Source organism: Blastomyces gilchristii, assembly GCF_000003855.2.
Source record: "Blastomyces gilchristii SLH14081 genomic scaffold supercont1.18, whole genome shotgun sequence".
Classification (NCBI taxonomy): domain Eukaryota; kingdom Fungi; phylum Ascomycota; class Eurotiomycetes; order Onygenales; family Ajellomycetaceae; genus Blastomyces; species Blastomyces gilchristii.
In genome coordinates, this window is record NW_003101665.1 from 1,100,774 (window position 1) to 1,108,727 (window position 7,954).

General features: G+C 30.9%; 1 pseudogene across 1 annotated transcript; it reads left to right on the plus strand.

Moving 5' to 3' along the window:
- The first annotated feature begins 366 nt into the window (after window positions 1-366).
- On the plus strand, window positions 367-455 carry BDBG_17600 (annotated as a pseudogene). The gene has a single exon. The product of its transcript is annotated as a tRNA-OTHER (tRNA).
- Window positions 456-7,954: the final 7,499 nt, after the last annotated feature.

The window sequence follows — 7,954 nt, forward strand, 5'->3', positions numbered from 1 at the left end:
CTCAAAATCCCGCATTTTCTAGTCTGCTGTCTTGGGTTTCATCTCAGCAGTAAGCAGATTGACATGCTCAGAGAGAGGACTACCTTCTCAATATTCTGAATCATGAAGCACATTTGAGATCTGAACAAGGTCTCAATTCTCTTCTCTGTCAGCTTCTACTAATCAATTAGAGAACAGAAGTGTTATCAAAAATCATTATCTCTTAACAAAAAACTTATCAGTTTTGACTTCTTTGTCTCCTGCTTCAATACCTTCTCAATCTTCTTCTATTATTACTTATTTGCAGTAATACTCTTCTTCTCTCTCTCTCTCTTCATCTTGGCCTTAAATCATTCTCAGAACTTCTCCTGGTCTCACTGCTGCTGCGCCCCGGTGGCCGAATGGTTAATGCGGCCACCCGGTAGCGCCTTGGTGTGGGAAACCAAGGCGCGTGGGTTCGAAACCCGCAGGGGATACATTAAATCCGGAACTCAAGCACCTCAGGTTTCTAATAAATACAGAGGTGTACAAATCACTTCAATGAATCGCTCTATGTTCCTGGGCTGGGGAAGTTATTATCGCATGTATCTAATTGTCACTCCTTTGTATTTTCCTATGTTCTTGTTATCTTGGTGTGGTCTCAACACCTGTATTTCCTTCTGTATAATCAACACTTGATCTGTATTTAACATCACGCAAGGACTCATCATAAGCTCCGCTTGCATATGAGTATAATGAAAGAATAATAATAATAATAATAATCACTGCTGCTGCATGAGACTCTTCACTGTCTTCTTTTTCAATCTCTCACAGGTAGTGTCATCTGCATTATTTCTATACTTATTATTATTATTATTATTCTTCAATTATAGATGTATGCAGTCAGAGACTATGACATCTACCTGAGAACTTTTAGTTCTCAGGGTTTTTCCTATGTCTGTAAAGTTAACTATTATACATTCATCAATTTCAGATATGCAAAATCAGAAAATTTCAACTCAGAATACAAAAACTGTTTACAAATTACAGTGTTTTAACATCTTTTGATACTTTGAAATCATTTGACAATATCATGACAAAGGAAAAGAGAAAAAGAACACAGTCTCAAAGATAGACACATTAAATAGATAGTATAGAAAGAAATTGAAAGAAAAAGATAAAGAAAAAGATAAAGTAAAGAGAGACTATAACAAAACAAATTATTAAAAGAGAGTATATAGCTGTTTTAACAGACTATATCTGATTGATTTCCTCCTCTTCATATTCAGATAATTCTGAATTTAGTCATTTTCTTATAACTGCTTGAGTTTCTGATAGAAAGTCTATTAAGTATTTAATTCCTGTCTCAGTTGAGAATAAGAATCTCATATTTAATTAATTTAGATTATACTTCTCTTTCAATCTGACTCTGAGACTATTGTATAATACACAGTGTATTACAATATACTCAGAATTCTCATTTATATTGCAGAATGAGCATTCTATTGAGTCAAATCTATCATCAAATCTTTGTATATAAGATTTGAAATAGTCATGTTCTAGTTTCAGCTGTATTATAGATGAGAATATTTTCTTTTTACATTTAATTAAACAAGATTTTCACTTGAGTTTTATTTCAAATCTTGAATAATGTATACTCTTCTTTTATTTCTGCCAGCTTTCATTTCACTTGTCTAAACAAGATTCTTTTATTTTTCTCTTTATAAAAGACTAGAATACAATTTTTTGAATAGATCTGCTTAATTCTGCACTCTTTTTTACAGCTGAATCAGTCAATTCATTATCATGAATATTCATATAAGCAGGAACTCAGTATAGATGAATTATCAGCTTTAATATTCTTCTCTTTTGAATTTTCAAAACAGAGTTTAAGATCAGTTCAAGATTCATTTGATTATTATAAATCTGACTATTTCTAAGTCTTTTTAAAGCAGCTTGACTATCAGAGAATATTCATGTCTCTTTTAAATAATTTCCTCTTTTATATGATTTTATTTCAATGAGTTTGAAAGCTTTCACTATTATAAATAGTTCAGTATCAAAGACTTCACATTCACAGTCTAGATTTCAGAAATCTGAGATAAAATTGATATTATCTTCAGTATAAGCAATGTCTGTGCTTAATCTATTCAAGTTCTCATTTTTTAAGTCATCTGAATAAATCAGAATAGAGTCTTTTATATTAATTATAGAAATTCTCTTTAAATACTGTTTATATTCTTTCTCTTTTGATAGTTCACTTATTTATAAGTCTATAAGAGATTCAAGCTTTTCTCTTCAGAGTGATAACTTCTCATGATCAACTTTTTCAATATTTAAAGAAGAAAATTGATTTTTAATCAGAGAGTATAGTCTGTACAGTTGAGAAGACATTTTCTTTGAAGAATTATTTTCATTTCAATCAAGAAATCTATTTCAATTCAGTTCATTTCCAGAGTTAATTGATGAAAATGAAGAAGAGACTCTTTCTCTGATTATATGACTACAGGTGCTAGTCATCTGCAGAATGCATCTTAAGCTAATTACATTTAATTCTCTATAATTAACTGATCACTGTGTTCATCCTCTCAGATCAGTTACTAATTTCCAGAAATGTTAGTTAGTAGCTGCTATCACTCACTTGATAGCATACACATCAAGCTTTCAGTTGCTGATCTCGGTCTCATTAGATGCTCATAGACCTATTAATCAGCTGTTATGACCTCATTCTGTGTTAGAGACTAATCATAGACTTGATAACTGCAGTTCTCTCTGTCAGTATTAGAGATTAGCAGTGAGCTTACAGACTCTAGCCTATCAGAGTGCTCTGTCTAGAGCCTAGATACATATCTAAACCTGCTAGTTAAGTAGTTTTCAAAATCATTCTCTGTATTTGAGAGAGAGCTAGACTCTGATAACAGCCCTAGTTTAGAGACTTACTTAAGTAGTGTATAATTACTATATTAGACTTGGCTCTATATCATTAGACTCTTGACAGATGCATAGTAGAATAGTGAGATATTGACATCTCATATCAGCTCTGATGAGTATTCACAGAATCTCACTTAACTAGTGACTTGACTTACAGTAGAGAGTTTTACCCTGTATCAAGCCTTACTAATTAGACTCAGCTTCTATTATATGAGAGCTTTCATGAGTAAGAAGTAGCAGGTGCCAGCGGTGAGATTCGAACCCACGCATCTCTAATGTGTGCGGCCTTGATTACCAGTCTTATCAACTGAGTCACACTGGCATTTCTATACTTAGTTCAGTCTAAATCTATCAGAAGTGTTACTTAAAATTGTTATCATTCTACTCTCTTACAGAGCCTTTTCAAGGCATTATAACATGTCTTACAATCTGTCTCTCTGTGCTTGAATATCTTCTTCTTCTCTTCATTCAATCTGGGGCAGTGCTCACGCGCCTTGATAGTCCGCAGGGCTGCAGAATATTTAAAGAGAAATGATATAATTAATTTTAATAAGTATAAGAGGAAGTGAAGGCAGGCAATGGATATAATGATAATACTGACCCCGATAATGATAATGATGATGATAATAATAATGATAATGATAGTGATAATAATGATAATGAAAGAGAAAAGTGTATCAGAATATATTATTAACTTATCAAATATAAAGAGATAAAGAAACTATTAACAGCTTTCAGAGATATACAGAAACAGCTACAGTATTACATAGTAATATTATCTTCATTCAATACATGCACTATTGATATTCTTTGTATGCATTTATTATATAAGAGATACATGCAGAAAACAGATCTTTGTTACTAGAAAGAATGATTGCAGTGATTCTCTGTTTTCATATTATAAAGATAAGTTATTCTCATTTCTTTCTTCTCTCTTTTCTCTTCTTCTTCAACTCATCACTAAGTCTAAGCTGATATGAAAACTATTAAAACACTCATAGAAACTCTCAAATTGAAGAGTATAGACTAATCAAATTTTAAATACAGATGAACTAAATTAATTCAATAATACTAATTATTCATTTCTCTCTTAATAAAACAACAGTTGTGTCTTTTCTCTCCCTCTCTCAAATGAAACATAGCTCACAAAAAGTGAGTATCATGTCAGATCATAATGATCAACACAGTCTCAGTATGCAGAGCTGTATACACACAGTGCATGCTGAACTGAGAGACTGTGTGAGTTATAAACTGATAGCAGCATCTCAGAAAGAGCTGTGCAGTGTGAAAAAGTCATAACTCTCAGTCACATGTGCAGAGAGTGAATCACTGCAGTAAGTGCATGTGTATTGCATGAAAGTAACACTTTTTAATAACACTCAGTCTCTAATATCATGAAAATAGAGTCTCTCTGTGAGATTCATTTTTATCAGAAGTTGAGAAATCTTATATTTCTCAAAATCATCTTTGCACACCTTGTTCATGAAATCAATGAGAGAAATCATTAATTTCAGTATTCTATTCTTGATGTCATTCAAGTGACAGCAGAGTTCACCCTGACCACACTTTTTAAGTATATATTTTCTAATTATTCACATTTATACAGATATATACTGATTATTTATTAGATAATGTTAAGATAATAACTCATTGTAGCTGTGTTATTCTCACTGTGAGAAATACACAGTTGATGATGAACATTGTGAAGACTCTGAGAAGTGAGTATTTTGAGAATACTGTGACTCTGTGATCTTGATTTTTTTTTATTTTTATTTTTTGTTTTTTTCTTTTTCTTTTCTTTTTTTTTTTATTGTGATTTTTCCTTGTGTTTGTTTTGTTTTTTATTTTTTGTTTTTTTTTTGTATTTTATGTTTTTTTCATAATTAAAATTATATGAATTATGATCTGTGTTCAGAAAAGTAATGATATTTAATAACACTCTCTGTTAAATTTTCAACAAATGAGTACTATATTATGATATTATGTAAGTGAGAAATGATTTCATAGTCTCATTTGATGCCATTCTTAATAATGAGATCAGAATGAAAATGTAACTAAGAATTCAAACATATTCTTTATCTGAGACTAGATTTTTATTTGAAAAGTGAATCTGAGACCTTTAATATTTGAAATAACATGATTTGAGATCAATGTAATGAATACAAACCATGATCAGAAGTAATGCTTTTAAACAATATGATAACTGTAAAGTTTGATTCTGGTCTCAGACACGGTCACACGGTCAGTCTAATCATCATATTAGATATAAAGTGATAGAAGTTCTAGATAGTTATAACTACTGTCTTAACACATTATCAGAGATTTATAATATATTTTATACAAGCTTACTCTGTTATACTGTCACTGATCTGTTCTCTTCTCAACTGACTTCTGACTGACAGTTATCAGATATCATAGAAGAAGATAATAAGCTTCAGTGAGAGATTGAGAATATTCTCAATGAGAGACTCTGCAGCTGTGACTAGTAATATCTTGTGAAATGAGTCAGCTATGATTAACTGATCTGAACTCTGAGTTTCATGTTATCTGAAACAGCAGCTCTTGACTGATAAGAACTGCTTCTGAAAGAGAAGAACTAATGTGACAGGCTGTGTCTGATCAATTATATAAACTATTTCATTTCACTTCATAGATTCTTTCACTTCACTCTTGAACATGTACACTCCGATTCTCAGCCATTCTCAATCACCAATTCTCAGCTGCTATGAACACATATAGATTCTTCCGCTCTGAAGCTTCACTGTATACATCATCACTGTGACACTACATACATGTATAAATATCTACTCTGATCACTGATTTCTACACTTTCTCTTTCTTTTCTTCTTTAATGTTTTTCTCTTTGTTATATAAGACCTATAATATTATACTGATTTATTCGGCGCAGGCCTCTTACAGTTTATTAACTATCTATCACTCTGAGACTGATGATACATCAGAATAGATAATTCAGACTGTAAAGAATTATCTTTATAAGTTCTGCAATTACTTATAAGATGATTGACATGATCTTCTTCTATATATAGAGATTGCTATCAATGATTAAGATGCTGTCTTAATAGATATAAGTCTGTTCTTTCTTATATAGAATTATTATATGAAAGTGTTGAATCTTCTAGAGATTATACAGTTCACACTGAACCTCTGTAGTTCAATTCAGATCACTGATAATATAGTAATAAAACTCTGAAATATCTGTAATTAAGCAGAAGTCTTCATAGCAAGCACTAAACAGAATTAAGAAGATTAAATCAATGTTCACTGAGATCTCACTGAACAATATAAGATAGAAGATCTGATATAGTTGAATCTTAAGAATATATAAATCACATACTTATCTCACACACTGAATTACTGTCATACAAAGTATAAAGTGATAGAAGTTCTAGATAGTTATAACTATTATCTTGACATATTATCAGAAATTGATAATGTCTTTTATATAAGCTTGCTTCACTGCACTATCACTGATCTGTTCTCTTCTCAACTGACTTTTAACTGACAGCTGCCAGACATCATAGAAGAAGATAATGAGCTTGAGTGAGAGATTGAGAATATTCTCAATGAGAGACTCTGCAGTCACAGCTGATAATATCTCATAAAATGAGTCAGATATAATTGCTTGATCTGAACTCTGAGTTCTGTATTATCTGAAACAGCAGCTCTTGACCAATGAGAACTGCTTCTGGAAAGAGAGGACTAATGTAACAGGCTGTGTCTAATCAATGATATAGACTATTTCATTACACTTCACAGATTTCAATCACTTCATTCTCAAACATGTACACTCTGATTCTCAGCCATTCTCAATCACTGATTCTCAGCTGTTATGAACATGTATAGATTCTTCTACTCTGAAGCTTCACTATGTACATCACTATATATGTATATAAATATTCACTCTGATCACTGATTCTCACACTTTCTCTTTCTTTTCTTCTCTAACGTTTTTCTCTTTGTTATATAAGATCTATAAATATTATACTGATCTATTCAGCGTAGGCCTCTTATAGTATAGTATTAAACTCATTTTCTTTATCTATAATATCACTCACTAGAATATCAGAGTCAGATATGATATTAAATCTTAGATTAAATTAATGTCTTGATGTCTTTCTTTCACAGATCACTACTCTTGACTTTATCTCAGACTTTTGAGATAGAAAGCAGTAGTAGCTTGAATGAGAAATGATGTACTTTTACTCAGCATCAAAATTCAGTTCCTGAAGAAGTATAAAATTAACTTTTTATTCAAATATAATTTGAAGACAAGAATAAATACAATTTGAGTTTCTATTCACATTGTTTTAAATAAATGTGATTTTTGAAGAGTTTTTAAACTTTTTTTATTATTTTTATTGTATATTCATACTAAAAGAGAGTAGAGATAGAGTAGAATCTAATTACTATCATTAGATAGTGAATTATAACTATTTTGAAAAGCAGGAATCTTAACTGCTTACATTCTATCTAGTTTATTATCAGAGTTATTTCTCAATTCTCTAATCTTAATAGATGTTTGAGAATTCAAATTCTGTTTACATTGAGCTGGAGAATTGAAGTTTGAAGATCTAGATAATTAAGAGTTTGTTCTTTTTAAGCTTACAGTTACAGGTTTACTGACTTGACTATTCTCTTCAGTTTTAGATTAACTTTAAGCTTCATCTTTTCTTCAGTTCTTTTGAGTTCTTGAAGTAAAGATGCATTCTTTTGAGCTAGATGTATATTTTTCTTTACAATTAGAGCATTTAAGTAGAGTATACTGACATATTTCATCTCTTTTTGAGCATGTTTCACATTTATGCTTACTAGTTTTATGATTTCTAGCATAGAATGTGCATTTTGAGTCTCTGAAATAAGAGATTGCAAAGTGTTCATATCTTTGATAGTTTGAACACTGTGTTTGAGCTTTGAGATTCATTCTTGAGTCTTTGTATTCATGAACTCTCATTTTCAAATCTGTCACTCTTACTTCAGAGATTTTTGATTGTTCAAGTGTCTTTATATATACTAGAACAGAGACATTTCTTCTACTTTATCTGAA